Here is a 22,061-nt window from a genome sequence, read left to right as displayed (position 1 = left end):
GAACTATGGAAAAGCTTTTAAACAGAATGAATTTAGAAGAATATGGGAAACCTTGGAAAATCCAGTGATACCACATACTAATGGGAAAGTCTAGATGAGCTGAATCCTGGGGTTGTAATAGACTTGGCAGACAAATTCTCTGAACCTCTGCCAGTTTCTAAAAATTTGCAGACAACTGAGGCAAGAGGAAGACTTGAAAACTGCAGAAATGGTATAGATATTTGGAACAATGCGGAACAGCAGTGCAGGGAGTTGGACAAGGAAATGTTGGAGTGAGGAAATTTTAGCCAAAAAAAACCACAAATTTTATTTGTTTCTATTTTGATTTTTGTTTAAGGCATCAATCAAAAATACTAACGAATGTATCAGAAATGAAGTTATCACATCTATGCAGGAAAGTGTGGTTTGTGCATTGTGTTCCACAGAATAACCACAATTAATATTTGTAAAATTTCCCATACACCTTTCTTTTCTAAACAAGATAGATTGAATTTAGTATTTGATGGTATATTTAACTTGTCTTTGAACACACATGAAGAGAGGGGGGGAAAAAAAAGTGTTCTCTTCGGTTTCTGACCATGGAAAAAAGCTTCCACTAAAGAAAGCAATGAACCATCCCTTGACTTTTGTACATCAAAAAGGGTGTGTGTGAGTGAAGAATAACTGGAACTTGATTTTCCAGAGATTGTGAACAAGAAGACCTATTTTCCAATATGCAGTTGGTGTGGTAAAACACAAGTACTTTTGAGTACTTTCAGCTGTGTCCAAGTATACACATTCATTACATCAAGCAGAAGTTGCCTCTCTAAAACTGCTTCCAAAAAAAGGGTTATGATACTCAGAATACTGATATAACAGCACAAAGAGGAAAGCATCTTAAATTCAGAATGTCTCTTTATTGCTATGAGAAGGGCTATATAATGCCTACTTGCAACTACAGGAGTTAGGCTTGGCTGCATATGTGTCTGCTGATAGCAACTGGTAGGTAGATGGAGCCATAGATACTTGGATGCTGTTGTTTTTTTTTTGTAGTTGTAGGGTTGTTACTTTTTTTTTGGTATCTCATTTAATCTGAGTAAAATGGGAAAAATCTGGTACATACGTTATTATAGGAAAGTCTGTTAGCAAAAGCACAAACAAAAGCTTCTTCACAATGGGATCTGTTTAATCCCTTGCAAAGCAAATACCAGAGAGCTTCAACAACTGTTCTGACCACCCTGTCAGTTGTGAGTGACAGTTACTTGGATTCCGTTTCCTAGATAGATGCATAATTCTGATCTATGTTTTAATCATTTATTTTCAGTGTTAATACTGTTTGAATATTTCCATGCTATTGTTTGAATAACTCACTTAAATCCTGTACAACTTTCTCTTGCAGTTTACAGGCATTTCTTTTAAAACAGAGGGAAAAGCTGCTTTTATTTTCAAAGTCTTCGTGCCGCTCTATCAGGAGGTATTCAGGTTTCTATTCTCTTGTCCTATACCTCAAGGCTCAAATGACAATTTAAATTCTACAGGTTTTGGACTGGTCATTGCGGAAGGCTCAGAAGAGCTATGGATGAATCCTGAGCGTGACTGACATGTTCATATTCATCAGAAAACAGAGTCAGCAGGAGAGAATGAGGGAGTAATTGTTGCGTTGTTCCCTCCCTCACTGCTTGTGCAGAAAGACATAGGCTGCAGGGAGGAAGCTACCTGAGGTTATTAAGATTAATACTGCTAGAAATTCCAATCAACTCACACAAGGCTGTTCCTCAAGGCTGTCAGGTGCCTACTGCCTTCTCTGATTCAGGCGGGGCCACATCAATTTTGAATTTCCCAGCAGAGATTGCTATGATTTATGAGTTTAGGAGGCTGATAAATGTGGTTAGTTGAAGTGTTCATGAAATAATTGAATCAGAATAATTTCAGTCAGCTGTGCTCAATTTATTTTCTCCAGTAACCACAGGAGGGTGCAATTTTGGATTGGGAGCTCCATCTCAAGGATTCCTATCACAGGAAAGACATTGTGGAACCTGGAATAAAAGCAACATATTTTTGCTGCCAGGCCTGTTTGACAGCCTTATGAGCTAACTTAAGACCCATCAGAACTGGAGAGTAAGTACCCCGGGCTCTTCTGGTATGGCCCATGACAGAGTCTGAGACGGTTCTGTGCGTCGTGGAATAATGTCTGTTGGGAAGGATAATGAGAGTTTTATTATTTAGCGTTTGATAACCACTTCACTGTTCATCTGGGGGGAGGAGAGGGAGTTGGCTATATTTGTTTGTAGCAAATTATTTTCAGGTGACAAGTGTTATGAATATTTCACTTCTGGGTTTTGTGATTTTTTTTTTTGGAGTGGTGATCAGCATCAATTCTGTCTCTACAGCGAAGGGAGCTCCTGTGCATCCCTGATGAGTGATATATTAGAATTTAAACATAAATTTGTCTCTGAGCTTATCATTTGTCTTTTGTAATTTTCCCCTATATACAAAAAAGAACGATGATATCAGTGGATTGTTCTAGAAAGAGTACTGAATATAAAGGGCCCTGTTCAAGAAGGGGAACAGGTTAAAGCACTGTGATGACTGACTCAGGTCATTAGAGAATAGGGCAGCCTAACAAGTTTAGGAATCAAGCAGAGCAAATGTGTTGCAGATAAACATCTTCCTGTGGTCATGAACAAGATATTTGTTGTAGTCAGTGAGAGCTGCGATCAGGTAAGGTTATGTGGGGGAAGGTAGTGGCTTCTGTCTGTCACTGTTACTCTGTTTGGGTATCTTACAGTGTGCAAAGAAACTTTGCAAGTGGGATAAAGGCTAAAATTTAACAAACTACTAGGTTTAGCACTAGCATATTCCCCATGTTCCGTAAGACACCTGAAGTGAATTTTGCTGGCCAGGAAGGTGTCAGCAGATTGGGGAAAGCTTGTCCTTTGCTGTATGGAACGGATTTTCTGCTGTAGAGTTACCATCTTCCAGCTCTGTTTTTCCCTTTAGGATTTTATACCTTTCATACATTTGCATTTTGGTGTTTTTTTCTCTGGTGAGTCCTTGAGCAGCTAATGTTTCCCACTGCAACAGCATTCCCTCTGTCTGCAATTTTATGTTTATCTCGTGTGGCTTTTCTCTATAGAGTTTCATACCAGCTTTTATCACAACTCCTCAGCTTTCTTGGAAGTCATAGCTAAAGCCTTGCAGTGTGCCATAAATGGCAGAGTTGAAGAGAGAGAGCAGTCTTCATTGCTAGCGTCCTAGTCTGTGTAAGTTAAAAATGGATGGGTTTATTCTCTGGTGAGCCAGAGACGTAGGCTGATGCTAGAGATATGCATTACCCCAGATAGTTCATATCAGCATGGATATACTGATGATCATGAAACATAACCTGGCCTGCTTCTAACCTATTGTCTGGTCACCTGTGGCTCAAGAGCCTTGGGATAGTGCCTTTCACCTTGTGGTGAAGAACAGCCCTGTGCTCGCATAGGAAGAAATGAGTCTTTCTCTACTTTCTCTAAGCTCTTATTCTCTAAGTGTCCTTCCCTTAGAACTCAAGTGTTTTAGTCTTTTTTTTGTTTGTTTTTCCCTGTGCTTAAAGTTTATTTTAATTGCGTTTATTCATTCTGTCCATGGTCTTCCGTTTTGTAGAAGGGGAAGGGAGGATTCAGAATTTGGGCAAACAGTAGGATTTAGGGGTAAAGCAGTCTGACTACATGTAAAGATTTGAGACCCAAATGTGAACCAGTACCATGTTTCAGAGCCCACTATGACAATGTTAATTGAATATGCTGAATGTCGAAGTCCACTCAAATTCAGCTACCCAAGTTTTGTGGTTTTTCCATGAGTACATGTTAATTCCTGCAATTAATTCTTGATGGTTTCTTTCATCTCTCACGGTACTTCCTTTGTCTCCAAATAATTTGGTACTGTCCCTACCTGCAATAGCTTATTTCTGTAGACCGTATAAAAGCCTGTTTTGTATAGTTAGAAGACTGTCCTGTGGGGTGTAGGATCTCTTAGTGATGTGTTCAGTACTGTGTGAGTGCCACAATCCAGGCCTCTTCTCACAGGTAACTAGTGATAGGCCTAGAGGGAATGGCCTCCAGTTGCACCAGGGCAGGTTTAGTTTGGAAATTAGGAGACATTTCTTCTCAGAAAGAACAGTCAAGCATTGGAATGGGTTGCCCAGGGAGGTGGTGGAGTCGCCATCCCAGGGAGTGTTCAAGGAAAGGTTGGACGTGGTGCTTAGGGACATGGTTTAGTGGGTGATGTTGGTGGTAGGAGGTTGGACCAGATGATCTTGGAGGTCTTTTCCAATCTTAATGGTTCTGTGAATTTATAGCAGAAGTAAGTTTACTCAACATATATGTTGCTAAGATTTTATGTCCCTTTTTCACTGTTGTGCAGTTAGGAAGATGTTTCCATGAATCACTGTTACTGAATCTCCTTGCCGAGATCTACTGCTATGAAACGCATGCTCTGCCTTAGAACGGTGAGGAGGGCATAATGGAAAATCTGCTGCTTTGTTGGGATGTGGATATAAACCAGAAAATGCTTTCCACATCAAGTTTGGGTCTGGGGCTCAGTATGAAATTAGAGCACAAAATAACTACGTTCTATGCAGAAAATGTTGATAGGAAAAAGTCGGGGATTACAGTAATGTATTCTGCGTGGTCTTTTCTGGTGAGCTGAGAACAGCAGAAGGGCATGCAGCAGGACTGTCTCACTGGTGTTTTTGCTTCTGCTGTGAAAAGCATTTTCAATACTTGCATAATTTAGAGCATGACTTTATGATTTTCAGAGCTTCAAATCGGAGTGAAGCATTTACATAATCTAATTAAATCATGTAAATGTTTTATGATAATTTTCAAGTAAGTGCAAAACTTGTTCCACAGATGCATCCCATTCTTAGGCCATTGGGGAAACCCAATTTAAGCATGCAGATGTATGTTACTAACCCTGCATGCTTTGGGAGGTCAACAGTGTGCTTACTGAATGCTCTGTTCTTAGTATAACCTCTGACACCTGTTTCACAGAGCACCATCTTTCCAAGAAGCGTGAAGGTAAGCTGATACCAGAGGGAAAGGCAAAGCAGATTTAAAAGGCTACTTGCAACGTCTTATAATTTGAATGAAAGCGATGCTACTGCAGTATGTAATAAATTGCTTCCATTTCAGTGAACATTAAAATAATCCCATGGTGACCCTCTTAGCAGCAGCCCTGCCACATGTAGTATCAGATCTCACAAAGTATGCATAGTACTTGGATGGGAAGCTACCAGGGGAAACCCCACAAATTCTCCTGGTGACTACTGGGTTTGTTTTTGCCTCTGGCTGCACTAACTCTCAAAATATTGGAGGCACTTGGCCAGCATCCATGATGAGAAATGCTGTCTTATACTGAGATTTTTAAATAATCTTTTTTTTTTTTTCTCCAGCACGTTAAGGTTGAAGACAGTTTAGTGATAGTACCTACTGAATTCTGTCTTTTTTTTTGTGCTCCTAATATCTCAGTAAGAAAGTGAATGAGTCCTAATTCTCCAAATGCAGGCAAGCTAATACTGAGCTAATACTAATAATGTTTTAGAAAATACAGTACTGCTTTGCTCAAATGAATTTGGGTCATTAGCAGAGGTATGTTCTCAGAGACCAGACTGCTATCTGTTCTAAATAAGCTCATTGCTATTTACTTTTATCAGTGCCATACTGATTTACTGTAACTGATGACAGAAATGTGTGTGTACACTGCCAGGTGTGCTGTGCTTTCACAGTAATTGTCATGGCTGGGAAGCACCAGGGTGTTACCTGTGCCAGGCTGGTGCTGCAGCCCACGTGCTGCTAGCAATGCAGGACTGCACACACAGTGCTGACCTGGTGTGTGCATGCTCCGGGGCTGGTGGGAAGTTAGTCCAGCCGCTCTGATTTTTATTCCAAAACGTGAATGTTCTAAGGGAAGCCTGCATCTAACTTACCTCTGAATCTGGGCATTGTATTGCTTACTGTCACAATACATAATGATATCCACAATTTGTAAATCAGCTTGGAGCTCAGTGGCCTGGAAAGCTCTGGATATTTGAAAGTCATTGCTAAAGTAGCTCACTGAAAGGTGAAATATACCAGTGGTAAATTAAGTCTTTGCTAATTAGGCATAGAAATCTAATTACTTCACAGATTTTTCATCTACTTTTTGAGGGAGTGAAGCTAGTGTAAATTTAAAATGGAAGCTGAGATGTTCGGCACATAGTGTTAACTGCCAAGGAGAACAACACGGTGACCTTATTTGCAGCTACACATGCATCATGTGTAGGAATGCCTGTCATAGCCATAATGATTTAACATCAGGGCAGGCCAATATTTCTTGGTTCTTCCTCCGCAGTGTAGGCAGTTTCCTTTAGAGGTGGAATGGGAAGCTGTAGGTGTTTCTGGTGAAAAATGGTAATGCTCGAGAGGTGCCCTTTCCTACAAATCCAGCACTGCTCACTTTATTTCCCCTTATGAAAAAGAATTTGCAAAGTCACAGCCTGGTGAATGAACTCACAGCTGGGTGAAGCTTAAGTTTTGGCATGGTTGAATTCTGTATTTTGCATTACTCAGCTGCTGATTACGCAGTGTTTAGGTTTAGTGATAACACTGGTAAAGTTTAAAGCTGCTGAATATATATATATATATTTTAAAAGGCACTGAGGCTATTTCATTGTAGAAAATAATGCTTTTACTTCAAAACCTATTAATATTTTGGTCTTAGGAGATACTAACACTTAGACATAAAAGCTTGTAGAGCAGCTAAGGTTTAACTCCAAACACCAAGACATTCGCTGTAGTTTTAATAGCAAGCAGTCTTTCCCTGTCTCTTACAATACTGAAGTTACAGGTGTCCCGTTAGCAAGTTTAAAACAAAAAGTACTTTGCCTTGTAGCACATATTATGTGGTAAAACTCACCACTAGAGGAATGAAGACCAAAGGAATAAAGGAATTAAAAAATACTTAGACATATTAATGGACAGTAATTTCACAGGTGGCTTTTGTAACTGCTAGTCCCCACTCAGCTTTTGCCTTGGGAAGTCTTTAGTCTGGAATGCTGAGAGCTCAACAGGTGAGTAAAAAAGGCAGATCCTGTGAAACTGGTCATGGTCTTGCATATGCTCTTAAAGCATTTCTACTGACCTATCCTTGAGAATAAAGTACAGGTGGATTCATCTTTAGTATGATGTAGTACAGTGATTGTGTATCTTCCCTAGAATTGCAATCTGACCTCCATGAATAACCATTTCCTTTCTTAGAGCTATGCCCTTCTCAACATTTTAAATAATTGCTGAGAGACTTACTAAATGTGTGTGTGTATACATCAAACTGTATAACTCTACCTGGGACATGTATGAGAACTACCATCACTGTGCGAGTAAAACTCAAGCAAGGTGAGCTTGTTACAAAATTCGATAATAATGATGAAACCTTTGCTTCAGTAGTTGTTAGGGTATATTTCTGAAAAAAAAAATGTATCTTTTTTGCCATGGCGTATGAGCTGAGGCTTGAACTTTGTAGAGTCAGTGAATCCATGAAATTAGGTAGGCTTGTGTTTGATCTTCGAAGAATCATCATTTAGGTTATCAGTTTAAATGGAAAAGAGTACCCAACCAAATATATTAAAAGAGAAAATACTTAATTCCTTCATAATTGCTTCATAACAAAAATCTTAACGTTGTCTCATCGAACTTTAGAAAATGATTCTTAAGTATCCTGTACACCAAAAGACAGTTTTTCTTGGTACTCAGTTTCTTTGACATGGGTGGGGGGAGATCTGAACTTGATTTCAGATATTTTTTTTCCCCATTACAAAGCAGAAACCTCTACCAGCATGGAGGATAGCTAGAAATCCCGCACATACAGCCATGTGATTCCATTAGTCTTAACTCAAAATGAGCTCAAACACGATAGTTCATACGGGGGGGGGGGGGGGGGCGAGGTGGGCGAGGTGGAGAAGGGAGCAAGCTCCTTATTTTTTTCTTTTAATTAAGCTGTTGCTTCTTAGTGTTATTATTCTCTTCTAGTCTAAAGTGGGAGAAATTTGTATTACGACAATATATTATTGATCCTGTTCCTTTACAGATTGTGTGGGCCATAGCTGAAGCTGATGGGCATTAAACACTTCCTGTGTTCAAACAGGAAGGACTGTGACAATTAACTATAAATTATTACAAGTCTGACAGTTTTAAAATCCACTTTGAAAGGATAATAAATTGATTTTTAGAAAATGCATGCTAATCCAGACATATGGCCCCATCTGATGTAAGTCTATAGATTCAGTGACTTTGAAGGGCCCTCTGTGTTTCTTTTAATTCTTTCTTTTGCTTTCCCCTCCCTCTGCAACAGTCCACTGCTGCAAATAATTTGCTTTTCATGAGAACATGGTCCCTGTTGCAGGAGAACAAATTCAGGGTTTAACTTATTCTTTTAGTCTTTGTCTTTAAATTTTGATGCATAATCTCGCAAATGAGACCACAATTCCAGGGGGCAAGAACAACTCAGCTGTCTGTTATCTAAAAATGATAATGAACCCAACTCTTAGCATCTCTGGGTACGTACCCCACAACTGCTTGAGAGAAAGAAGAAGCCACCTTGTTGCAAGAAGGATGAATCTCATAGCAATATTTGACAACTCTCAATAATTTCTGGAGGAGGACATAATTGATTTTTATATTAGAAAAATTTCCCTGATTCTTCACCTCTGGTTTGCTGCCACCGTTTTTTTTTTTAAGTATGATGTTTCCAAAATATAAAAAGAATTAACTTGATCAAGTTTTTGGCACGGTTTGTATTTGCGTTTGATCTTACTTTGCAAGAGAGCCTGATTAGAAATGAAAAAGTAGTTCTGTCTTAATAGAGACTGACATAAGCTCATTTAGTACATCTTCTGAAGTTTTTGACACATTTTTTACTACAACCTTGGCATTATCACTACAGCTTTTTTGCATGTTCACCGCTTTTGCTGCTTTCTTTTAGGGAGGTTTTACTAATACTGTAGTTAGTGTCACAGACTGCACGCTTAACATGAATGAAACAAGAGGGCATGGTCTGATCTTCAACAAAGCCTGAGTTTAACACGACTCTTCTCTTGTCCTTGTTCAAACTGATTGATGTGTTATTCTGGTTGGACAAAGTTTAAAATGACACCTATTTTGTGGTGTTTTTTTTTCTTCTCTTTGGAATGCTTTGGGGCCTGTTAATCATGGTATTCTGCATATAGAATCTGTTTTGTCTTCCACAACTGCAGTGTCTGTACACGTAATATGATTAATTTTATTTGCATAATATTCAACTGTAACAAAGAAAAAGCAGGATAAGTTGGTTTAAGTGATTTTCTCAGTTAAATCAAACTGTGGATGTTTCTGAAGAGATACCCCAAGGGTTTGAGGATTCTGCTCAGTTGCTAGGTCATCCTTTTTACCACTATAGAAACATTACATCCTGCTGCTACTTACTAATAGCATGATGATTCAGGGGAAACACCTGTTGGTATACTTTATGTTATATCAATTTATACCTGGAAGAGAAGAGTTAGATGGCACTGTTAATTTTAAACGTCTCAGACAGTTTGGCATCCAAGATCATGTCAGCAAGAAGATCCTACCCAGAGCAAGCAGGTCTAGTTAATCGTTGGACATTAGTGCAAGAGAAAGCAGAGGTGGAAGCAAGCACTGAAGCTGTCTTGTGTGCACCATAGCTGGTTGTAGAGCTGACTGCCATGCTCTGAATACGACCACGGTCGCATCAGTTTTTCTTTCACCCTTGGGGAATCACGACGATCAACTAAAATGAACAGAAGAGCTGTGTGTTGTGAGAATAAAGCCTCTGCACTGTAATTCAGAACTAAATAGCCTTCCATGATCTGCTCCTGCAATATATGGTCAGTTACTGCTCTGCTGTGATGACATGTGATCTTAAGTGTTTGGAAGGGAGTTTAATTAAAAAGAAAAAATACTTCAGTGCATCTGGCAATGGAAAAAAAAATTAATTTTGTTTAATTTTTAATCAGACAGCCTGAGACAACCACTGAGCACTACTTGACAATTAGAATACTAATGAACTACACACTGGGTTAGCCTGTTTTTAAAGGACAGCAAGCAGTGCGCTCAGAGGTGAGGGATTCAATTTTGTTCCAGTCAAGTCTTCATGTGTTTACCTTCTCACTTGGTAAGAATTCAGGAAATGTTTGTCTTTTTTTTTTTAAATCCCATCCCACAACTAATTATTTTTCAAATGCAAAAAGCACAGTGTGTGGTAAGTGGCTTTCTTGAAAGCATTCTTGAAAGAGATATAAACAACATAAAACATTAATCTTCACTGTTTAGGGCACCATCAGTGTCTTAAGCATTTTCTTTTTGTTTGTTTGTTTTCATTCTTCTGCTAGCATATTTTCAACACTCTACCATTCTGCAACAGTTTGAAGTCTTCGGTTTTCATGCTTTCTGGAAATTAGATACTGCACTTGTTACTCTAGAACACAGTTTCACAAAAATTAGGCAGGGTGAAGAAAGAAATAAATTGCCCATGCCTAAAGTGTTTATTTCTTATAACATTTATAAGCAGCTATCTATAGCAAGGCTGAATATAGCAAGGAATGCTTAATGAATTCCGATGAGTTCTGAAACATAAATTAAGTAGCCTAACCATCCATAGTGGCCATGTCATACTGGCCTCCCTGTGAAATGGATATTTTATTGCCCCCTCTATGTCACATTGTCAAATGGAGTGATATAATTACACCCTAGCTGATAGGAAGGATTTCCGCTAGCACTTATTACATGCTCTCTTCCGGCCTTAAACATTAGCAGAGGCTGTAGCTGCCTGTACTCAGCCTCAATCCTTTCATTTGCTGTCACAGCAAGTGGCTACTGAATTCTGAGCTCTGGCACTTTAGAGCAGCCCGGACCCAAGGCCTGGCGCGGGCAGACGTGGTTGAGAGGCAGCTGTCTGCTGAGGGTGGCAAAACAGCTTAGGGCTGCTGGCACCTTTGTGTAGTCCCGGGCCCCCAAAAGCCAGGCCTGCTTCACTTCTTCGTGGAGTAGAAGCTGGGTTGGGGCAAGGCCATTTTCACTAAGAGGAGGGAGGCAGATGTTATCAAAAGTGGAGACGTTGCCTGTACCCTTCGCATCTGTCCAGCATCCAGAGCAACAAGCCTGACCCAAGGGCCCTCTGTCTCTTTTCAATTAGCTCCTCATTTTCCCACCTCTCCTCACAGCAATAACCAGCACCTCGGACTTGGGAGTCAAAATTCAGTTCTTTCTACACTGCTAAACTCTGCAGATTCCTGATGTACTCTGACCATGTGCCTACTGCCCTGCATGTGCAATATCAGCTTGGTCCCACTTGAGCCCAGTCTCCTCCAGCTCTGAAGGTGTTGCTGTGGGATGCAGAGCTGTACCTACAGCTGGGAACACCATTTCCCCAGCTGATTAAAAAGGACACCAGTTAGGGATGGAAACAAAACAAGCTGACATGTCTCACCTTACAAAAGTTTACAGCTTTTAAGAAAAAAGGCATGCCTGAAGTTTCAACAATGTGAGTAAACTTTGCTTCCAACACCTAGCAAACAAAAGGAACCCCAAAGAATCCAGATCAAAGTGGGATATACCAAGCCACTGTCAGCCTTTAAGGAGATGTTTGCCCACCGGTTGTGAATGTGCTTATGATTCCATGGATAGGGAAGTTTTCTTTTTTGTTTGTTTTAAATACTTAAAATTGATTCCTTTTGCAAGATTGTTTCATTCTTGTCTGAACTTTGCAAAAAGAGAATGTCAGAAAAATCTGACCCATATCACCATTTGGACATTTTTTCCGTTATACAGTGCTGAACCAAAAAAAAAAAAAAAGCTAACTACACAGGAGAGACAGAATATTATCTAAATATAATGAGCAGTCTTTCAACATATAGAATCATTTGACGATATATTGTAAATCAAACTCTGCCCCACTTTTACTGCCAGCACCAGCAAATGAAGACCAGTGTTCTAAGAAGTATTTAGTATGTAGTTCTAGGGAGCTATGATGTCTGAGTGAGAAATATTTGACTCCATCAAGAAAGATGTTTTCCTAATGGTTACCACATTTTCTTTTAAGTGCAAGAGTTTCTAGATTTGGTTTGGTTTTAATATGATAAACTGAGCACAAGGAATTAAATCATCCATAAAGATGGTGACTATTGGTATTTAATATTTGCAATGTATTTCATTCAGCTGCTATAGACATCATTAATTGTTGACAAATAATCATAGATGTTATACAGAAGTCTATATTATAGCGTGCTTTGTAAAATTGAAGCCATGTTGTTGATCAGCAATAATATGGTTTAAACCTTTTGAAGATCTTGCCTGGGATGTGAACAATCCAGTGGTGAAGGTAGGAGGTGAGGAATAAAGAAGTAGTAGTTCTGGAGAATATCTAGTACTCCAAAGAAGGTGTGGGAATTCGTGGACAATTGTAGAGGTTTCATTCAACTAAATAATAAAAGCTTATAAACGCAAACTCACTGAGATAAGAACTTCACTGTTCTCTTCAGTACCTTGGTTTTGTTCCTGCAAAAGTCAATATGTGTAAAAGCCAGTATGTGACAAAGATGGAACCAGTGCATAAAAGGTGGAAAAGGAAGAGGTGTGGTGTCATGTAGGAGCTAATTTCTCACATAAAGGCCATGTCCTATTAGAAAGTGCATCAATTCTGTGTAGCAGTTCTGGATGATCTTCCTTAGTGCTACCGGTCTAAGCAGGCACTCTGGCTTCATTTATTTTTAATGAAGGTGTTATAGCATATTGAGATACAGTGCTGGAAAAGCAAGACAAAAGAAGTAACACTTCTTTGTTTAGCAAGCCAAGTCGGTCTCCACATTGGTAATAGAGTCTTTCCCTCTCTTCCTCCCTCCAATCTCTGCTTCCTTGGCCATCAAAAGTTACAGTGAAAATAACTATGTGTTTGTTACTGATCTGAGCACTGATCTGCTGCTCTAAAATGTATTTGTACAGTTCTACCATTGTAATCTATTTTTCAGCGTTGGTTCACTATATGTATAGGAAAGGATGATACTGATCAGTGTTAGCAATTCTTTGTTCATGTACTCAAATCTTTTAGCAACACATTTGGCTAAATACTATAGTTTTTAATAGCAATGTGTGTATCTGCTGTGCTCATCAGAAGACATTAAGTAGAGAACTTTTTATGTCTTAAAAATTCTTAATCAGGATGGAATAAGATACTGTTTTTGTGCTCAGCATTTTGTGCTAATGGCAAATAGCATTAATCAAAGGTCAAATTCAGTTGCCCAGCTGTAGTTATGAGACAGTCCTCTGAATGTGATTCCCTTTCTTGGAAAAAAGGGATTTTAGTGCCTTGTATGCTATTAGTTTCAGGCTGGTGCTTAACAGAAATCTGCAGTATTCACAAAAAAAACAAACCCACAACATTAGAAGAGTTTACTCAAAGTTCTGTCCTACTTTGAAGGTGATCACCATTGTTAAATGTCTCCAATTCTACTGTCTTCTACATAACATGACTATGATGTGTTACATTAGCCTCCGGAAATGCTTGTGGCAATCCATCAGAAAAGAATGCAGTAAATACAGTAGTGGAAAGTTTTCATACATGTACTGATGTACAAAATTTACTTGTGTTTAAGTTACTACTTATTTCGTGTAAGTGATACTTTGCTTCTTTGGGGTTCTTAAATTAGCGTGTAAAGTAGTTCTATCCCCTCCGGAAGGGTTACCTGTTATTGGTGCAAATATATAAAAATTGGCCTATGATGAAATGCTTAATGTCAGTTGGAATACAGTTCTTTCAAGTAAATAATATGTTGCAAGATGTTAACAGCAGAAAAAATCCAGTATCTTTAGTCAAAATTGAACAGGCTTCTTTTGCTTAGCAAATTTAATTGTGTTTATAATGACAAGCTTAACTAAAGCAAATTTATATGTAGAAGTAAAGGTTTCTCAAGAAGTCTGAACAGACCTTGACTGGAATATGACTGATTTCCTCATTTTGTTCATTTTCATTTGGATAAAGGGGGGCATTCTTATAACCATGCCTCATAACATTGAGGCATCAATAAGTTTATTTTCTAAGCTAAACAAACTTGCCCTACTGAGCAGCAGAATACACTCAAAAGTTCGTTCAAATATGTTAAACTAACAAAGTTACATAGTATGATAAGTCATATAAATACGTACATAAGATCACATCTCCTAATCACACAGTAGCTTGAAGACTGAGCCAGCATTCTTTTGATATTGTGCTGGTTTAAGTTACTTGGCTTATTCCACTGATATATTTTAACATGCAGATTAGGAGTGACTATTTTAGGAGAATGTTGAATGTGTATAAATAACTAACATCTGGAAAATGCACTTAAATGCCCATGTCATGAGCCCATAAAAATAATGGGCTAGATGTAAAGGACCTGATGAGCAAATTCAAAACATTCACCAGCTTCTTTTGAGAAAAGTTCTGTGATGTTATTGGTAAATAAGAGAGGGTGATTCTTCATTGTTCAGAAAAATGAGCCAAGTCTGTTGAGCAAGAAGAGTGAAACTGCAAGTTTCAGGTAAGTCGAGCACGTTTTCAGTGCAATCAGGTCTTGCATCCACAGATCCGTGCACAGAAATATAGCTGTTATCTTTACTGTGACCGAGGCAGCAATGTTAGTAGCTTCCAAGCACAGACAAGCACTATCTTTAAAAAAAAAAAAAAAAAAAAGGCACAGTAATTGGTAACAATTAGGAAGATGTACACAGAATACAAACTGGGTTGAATAGTTGGTCTGGTTGTGCTGTTTGATCAGTTTAATATTGTTTGTGACACTTGGAGAGAGAGAAGAAAGCCCAGCAAAATCCCTCCGTCTGAGCCGCCTGGGAGCTAGAACCATGTTGGCTGACATCTGTATTTTACTGTCTCCTGACCCTAAATGTGGTGGAATATCGGAGGGAGTAAACATGGGGAGATTTTCAAGCTGGCTCCTCTCCTGTTATCCTGCTTGTGAATATATAACATTTTTCCCTCTTGGCCCCGTTTGACATAGGACATAGCTTGGCTGGGAACTGAGGTTACCTCTGTTCTATGATCAGAATCCAGTTAATCAACTGAACTTTAAAATAAGATGTCCATTTCTTGGTCTCAGAGGGAAGCTCAGAGAAGACCTGTGTTGATTTCAGTTTTAGGAATTTCCATTGACAGCATCTAAGCCCAAAACTAAATTTAAATAGGAGATGGGGCACATAGAAAAATCTCTAGTTCTGTAAATAAGCATTCTTAATGAACAAAAGCTGTTATGGGAAGGTTGTATATATTTTGGGATTACTCAGCATTTCAAAGTACACTTCTTGTTCAAAAAGGTACCATACTGCACCATTTCTAGACTTGTTCTTCTTGTTCTTTGTGTGTTTAGGCTTACTCTTGTTTAGCTTAATAGCTAATGTTTTCACCATTTTCAGTTGCTCTAGGTTAATATGGCAGTGGGAAAGTGCTGGACTCTTTCTAGTGTATATTTCTGTTTCCTTACAGTCCTGGTAGCAGCTAAATGGCAATTTTACTCTGGAAAATGGCTATGAGAAACGGTTTTCTGGTAATTTATTAACAGCTTTATAAACCAGTCTATGATCACATCATCTTTGTTGTTCCTAATGCATCTGTATCAAACGCTAATTTCCAGCTTACTTTGTGGGGCTAGGGATAATTGAGGAAAAAAAGAACTTGTAGTGTGATAACATAGCCTGCTGGATGAGGAAGTAATGAATTTAGGATGTCTGTGATGCAATTTTTTGCATTTATTCTCTAGAGTGGAATTGTATCTTAAGAGTCTTTGGGATTTTCAGTGATACAAAACATTTACTGAAGTTGACAGTGATTGAGAATGAAAGCTTTTTTGGGACCAAAGATGGATTATAACCACTTCTCTATTTAAGTAAGTTCAATAAGAGTCTTTTTTTAGTGATGGCTTTTGCCGTGTATGAAAACCCAGTTGTCCTCTTTTTAAAGATAATAAAACAACAGAATTCATTCATCAGAAGCAAAACATAAAGCAAAAAAAAATGTGCTTATTGAATACAATTTTTGGAAGGCAGCTTGCCGCTCAGACCAGAGGTGGCAGCTAAAAATAGCATGGGAATATCAGTGCTTTTGCAGCAGAGCATGTTCTGGTCTGATACTTAAGAAAAATGTCGAGTAGCGATTCTTTTACCTTAGGACTCCTGTGCTCTTGAGCAGGCGCATTTGAAGATGGGTGAATGATAGAATGTAATTATTTTGGGAGTCTCTGGAGGTTAGATCCTGCCTGTCATGTCTTCTGTGTAACTCATTTTTCCCTACCTTTCTACTTTTATCTCACAATATTTTGAGAGATATAGAATACTGCTTGCTTGTGATGTACTCTTTGGTTGCTGCAATACAAAATAGCGTGCCAGACCTCCATCGAATTAATCAAATTGGACATCTACCATGAACTTTGGGGAAAGAAGTCTTGAGGCTTAATAAGGAATAGTATTGTACCTCCCTGATTCTTGGAAATGATTTCAGAACAATTTTAATGAAATAAGGAAGCTTTGCTGAAGCATCTGTCTCTGTCTAGAAACTCCATTGGCTTTGGTACATTCCAAGGGTTGAAGTTAAGAGTTTCTGTATTGTCTGGTCAGGTCTTAGTTTGTATTTTTGCTTGTATTTATAAGCTAAGCTACCATGGCTTTGAGCAAACAGTGCAGTTAATTAAAACATTGGGCAGAGCAGGTTTATTTGACTCCAATTCATCAGCACCCAGAGGTTGTGAACCTCAGCCTATTAGGTGCGCATTAATGATGTGAGTAATGGCACTTACTCTTGCCAGTTTTGCTCTGGAGGTTGACTTCCACAGCAACAGGTCATCATCAGGGAAAATTCTAGGGTAAAGTCTGTTAATGATTCCTGTTTCAAAACTAGAAATTCTGAGTCATGCAGAGATTCACCAGAACCAGACTAGAAAACACATTATTAGAAAGGGAAAAATAGATGGGGCATAAGTTTCATTAATCTAAAAGAGCAAAACTCAAATGTATGTCTTTTCTCTGTATATGTTTGTTTGTTTGTTGTTTTTCCTACTTTTGTTTTCAAAGATGCAAAAAGTGTTTGCTGGTGTTTGGGACTACCACATCCCTAAACCCACTCTTTTAGAACCAAAATTGTTGAATCTGTGTCCAATCTACAACAGGCAGATGGGAAGAGGAAATTTTTCAGAGGAAGTGTACATAGGTGGCATGATGACCTTATAACAGGAGACAGTAGTTTATTGTCTTGGAAAACTGTCTTGAGAGAGACATGGAGAAGCCATCCTTGTGCCAAAAGTAGGATTGATCAGAATGACATTTCTGTTTTATAGAACTGTGCTGGACCTATATCCTCCCTTGACAATCTATTCAAGCATTTCATCATTTTTCTCAATGTAATGTTTTTCCTAAAGTTTATCCGGTATCTTTCTGGCTGTTGTTTGAACCCATTATTACTCATTCTGTCCATCACTGATGTGCAGAAGAGATTATTTTCATCTTTTTTTTTCTTTTTGTATTTTGTGGCTTAGGTTTTCAAGCTGTTTGATGAGTCTAGTAAGGGGTCAGTACCGAAAGGGGACCTACAGGAAAGCTGGGGAGGGATTCCTTGTGAGGGAATGCAGTGATGGGACAAGAAGTAATGGTTTTAAACTAAAAAAAAAATGTAGATTTAGATTAGATATAAGGAAGAAAATCTTTACTCTGGTGGTGGTGAACAACTGGCACAGGTTGCCCAGAGAAGCTGTGAATGCCCCATCCCTGGAAGTGCCAAGGCCAGGTTGGATGGGGCTTTGAGCAACCTGGTCTGGTGGGAGGTGCCCCTGCCCATGGCAGGGGGGAGGGTGAGGGGTGTGTGTATTAAATGGTCTTTAAGGTCCCTTCCAACTCAAAACCATTCTGTGATTCTATGTTCCAAAATGATTGTGCTGTGTCAAGCATGTCATTCATAGATTAGCAATAGCCCTCATTTAACCCTTCCCCAACTCCCCTCCTTGTTTTTTTTCTTTTTTTTTTATAGAACCATTCCTAACTAGCTCCTCCTTATCTTATATTTATAAATGAGAAATCACTGTTTCCCCACCTTGTCAAAACCTGTTGGAATCCTTCTCCAGTGCTCCAACGCATTTCAAATCCAAATTACTGTCAGGAATATTTTCTTCTATCTTTCATACAGGTTGTTAAGAGGGACTCTGAAAAGGATTGGACCCTCAACAGACCCTTTGAAACACCACTCAATACATCTTTGTATTTGACAGTAAAACATTGGCTCTTGGGTACAATTATCTTATTTCTGTTTTCAAATTTCGTCATGATTTACTGAAGTCGAGTTGTATTACAACTACTCTTCTACTAATAAGGCTTATTAGCCGTACATAGGAAGAAATTGGATTGTTGTGTTAGTTTATTCTCAGCAAATCTATATTGATTGCTGCTTACATCTATGTTATTGTATAGCTGTTTGCTGTAGTATTGCTTTTTCCAGAATTTTTCTCAAATACAAAGTTTGGCTTAAGTTGTCTGATTTCTCAGCTTCTTTTTCCTCCTGTTCCAAGCAGGGACAATACATTTGTCCTTTCACCCATCTGCCATAAGATATCAGTGAAGCACTATCAATTCTATTATTTCAACTGTTTTTCTTTATATAACTTCGTTGATATTTGTCAGGCCAACTAAATTTGAAAAATGTAATTAATAATCCCTATTCTCAGTTGAGCTCTGACTACTGTTGGTGGTACTAAATTTGCTTGACACCAATAAATTTCCTTCATGAAGACTGCACAAAAGTCATTAAATACTTTTAGTTTTCTTTGTATCCATCTATATTCCCTCTGAATGGTTTGTTAATGTCTTCCTTCTAGTTGTAAAAGCTGATATCTTCTTTATTTATTTGTTTGCATCTTATTGCATAGATACTTTGTTCTGTTTAATAGCTTGTATGAGTCCCTTTTTCTGGCTTCTTGTATTTAGAATCATACGGAAATCTCTGGGGAGGGAGATTGCTGTTTCCCGAGTGCATAATCGAGAGGACACATTTCTGGAAGGTAGACTGTAGCAGCGAGGTTTTGAAATAGCGCAAACATGGAGACAGAGACTTACAAGACAGGAAGGGAACAGGCAGACAGCAAGGTCTCAGAGGTAACAGGGGCCAGGAGGAGGCTGTGTTATTCAGCCAACTAGAAAGGCCGTAATGGCTGCTGGATTAGAACACAACTGAAGAGGAAAAACCTACTCTGTATGGACATGGTAGGAAGAAAGGAGCTTTATTTTCAAAGCTTTTTATTTCTTTCTTACTTGACCAATCTGAGACTTTGCTCTACTTCATGTTTAGAGATTGCAAGCACTTTGTTGTTCTGGAGTGTTTGCTTTAAGGGCAAGTTATGGGCAATTGCACTTCGTAAGTGTGTCTGACCTGGTCTCATGCTCAGCAATGATCATAGGGTTCCTTTGTTTCTTATGGTCATGTTTTCTGTCTTGACCTTTCCTCTTGTGCTGCAGCTGCTTGTGCCTTTCTTTTATGTTCCTCTTTAGTGACCTGACCTAGTTGGTAAGCTTTTTTCCTGTGTTTGAGGTCAATGAGGAACTCATTATTAAGCGAGGCTAGTCTCTTAAAACACTTCTGTCCTTTTACATAGAGATGAATAGAATTTGTCCTTAGTATTACTTCTCTGCTATGCTATTTTTTTCTTCTTTTCTCCACATTGACAACAGCAGCTATGCCTGATTTCAAGGATGAAGAGTCAGATGCTTCCATAGCGTTCAATCCCAGCCTTCTCTAGGGTACTTGCTGTTGATCTCCTGGCATCTGGTTGTAATATTATGTGGCCTTCAGATGATCCTAGCAACCAGGTTGTTCCCTGTGCAATTGCCAGGTTATTCTTTACTACTGGCGGCAGCTCCCCCCAGGCCCCCTGCTCCTGCGTGGGCTCCTCTCCACGGGCTGCAGCTCCGGCCCGGGGCCTGCTCCTGCGGGGGCTCTCCATGGGCCGCAGCCTCCTCCAGGCCACATCCACCTGCTCCACCGGGGGCTCCTCCACGGGCTGCAGCGTGGAGATCTGCTCCATGTGGGACCCGTGGGCTGCAGGGGGACAGCCTGCTCCACCAGGGGCCTCTCCACAGGCCGCAGGGGAACTTGTGCTGCGTGCCTGGAGCACCTCCTGCCCTCCTTCTGCACTGACCTTGGGGGCTGCAGGGCTGGTTCTCTTACATTTCTCACTCCTCTCTCCCAGCTGCAGTGGCTGTTGTTGTGCTGTTGTTATTGTTTTTTTTTTTTTTTTTTTTTTTGGGGGGGGGGGTGTTGTTTTTTGTTTGTTTGTTTGTTTTGCCCTTCTTCAATTTGCTCTCCCATAGGCCCCCCCAGCACCACTCCCTGGCTCGGCTCTGGCCAGCAGCGGGTCCCTTTTGTACTCAGCTGGAGCTGGCTCTGATCTGACATGGGGCAGCTGCTGGGCTCTGCTCACAGAGGACACCCCTGCAGCCCCCCTGCTACCAAAACCTTGCCACATAAACCTGATACATGGCCTTTGTATCCTGTTATCACCATGAGCACGGATCTCTCTCTGATCTTATCTTTTTAGCTCTCATTCTGTCTTCCAAAAAGACTATACCAGCAGGCATCATTGAATCGGACATCTTCACTGGAAGACAAATGTAGGTGTTTCTTCTTTCAAGTACAGTTCAAGGCTATGCCAAGGTATTCAGATTCCTAACTGGGCAAGGCTCACAGCTGCAGGTAGACATAGAACAAATGGCTATGGTGGTACTGTATGTCCTCATTGATTTTTTGTATATTATAACCTTTATTGACTGTTCTTTGTATCCCCTGAGGAATTTCTTCTGTTTGTTGTTCAAATGAATCAGGATATGGAAAGTAGTAGTAAGTCTGTGTTGCAAACTAGTGAAATTTCCCATTTTTTCCACCTCCAAGTATTTTGAACATACAGTCCTTTTATACTGAGTCCTAGCTGTTTGTATTCTCAAAAAGAAACTGGGATAGAAGATAAGATCCAACTGTATCAGTGAAGAAGGACGTAGAAGAGAAGGCTCCTACTTAAAGCAATCTATAATTAGACTATTAAGTTTTGAATCTGTATGTATAATCTTGAAAGAGAGCTGCCAACCACAGAAGAACATATTTAGACCTAGAAATGGATTATGTGATAAGGAACTTCAGCTCAATTATATATACAAGAGACTCAAATAATACTTAAAAGGCTTTTACTGTGCAAATTTTTTGTATTGAAAACAGTTTGACTTCACTGTGATGAAGTACAAGATTGTCTGGTACCTTACCAAAGATTTTAAGAGTACTCTTGATAAACTGAGGCAAAATTTGAAAAATGAGATTAAAGCAGCACAGCAGTAGAATCTTTTAAGAAATATAGTGTGTTAGCAGTAGAGCTCATTCCAGGAAGACATTACAGCAGAGGTCAAAAGAGAATTACACTTGTAGGAATAATGGGAATGTTGACATTGGATAAATCCTTTTCTTGTGTCAGGACACAATGATTGAATGAATTTAGGAAAAAGCATCTGTACAATCTATGGTTTTGTGTCCTCCTCTGAATATCTGATACCAGCTGATGTCCAAGACAGAATATTTAGTTAGATGAACCTTGGTTGATATCTGGAATTACAATCTGTATTAGATATATATTTGATATTTCCACAAATTCACTGAGGAATTGGAAACTACATGTTTTGTCCCAGTGTAAAATTTTGCACAAATTTTAGTTTTCTGTTTTTTTTTTTTTTTTCCTTTCATAAAAGATAGCTGTTCATATAAAATCTAAAGAAAGAAATCAGCAGGAGTGAACATAAGTTGGCAAAGCTGAACATTTCCATGGTAAATTTTCATGTGGCTATGAAAATGATGGATTTCATGGATTATTTTCTTTAGTGTAAGAACTGTACTAATTGTAGCTTGCCATCAGTGTTAAACTAGGATTTTGAATTTAGCCTGTGGCAGTATAACAGGAATTTATGCCAACTTGTAGTGCTGTGCAGCTGCTGAAAATCTCCACTCTAGCA

This window comes from Anser brachyrhynchus (genome assembly GCF_964034855.1).
Source record: "Anser brachyrhynchus genome assembly, chromosome: 3".
In the NCBI taxonomy this organism is placed as follows: Eukaryota; Metazoa; Chordata; class Aves; order Anseriformes; family Anatidae; genus Anser; species Anser brachyrhynchus.
Note: the sequence above shows the minus strand (reverse complement) of the source record.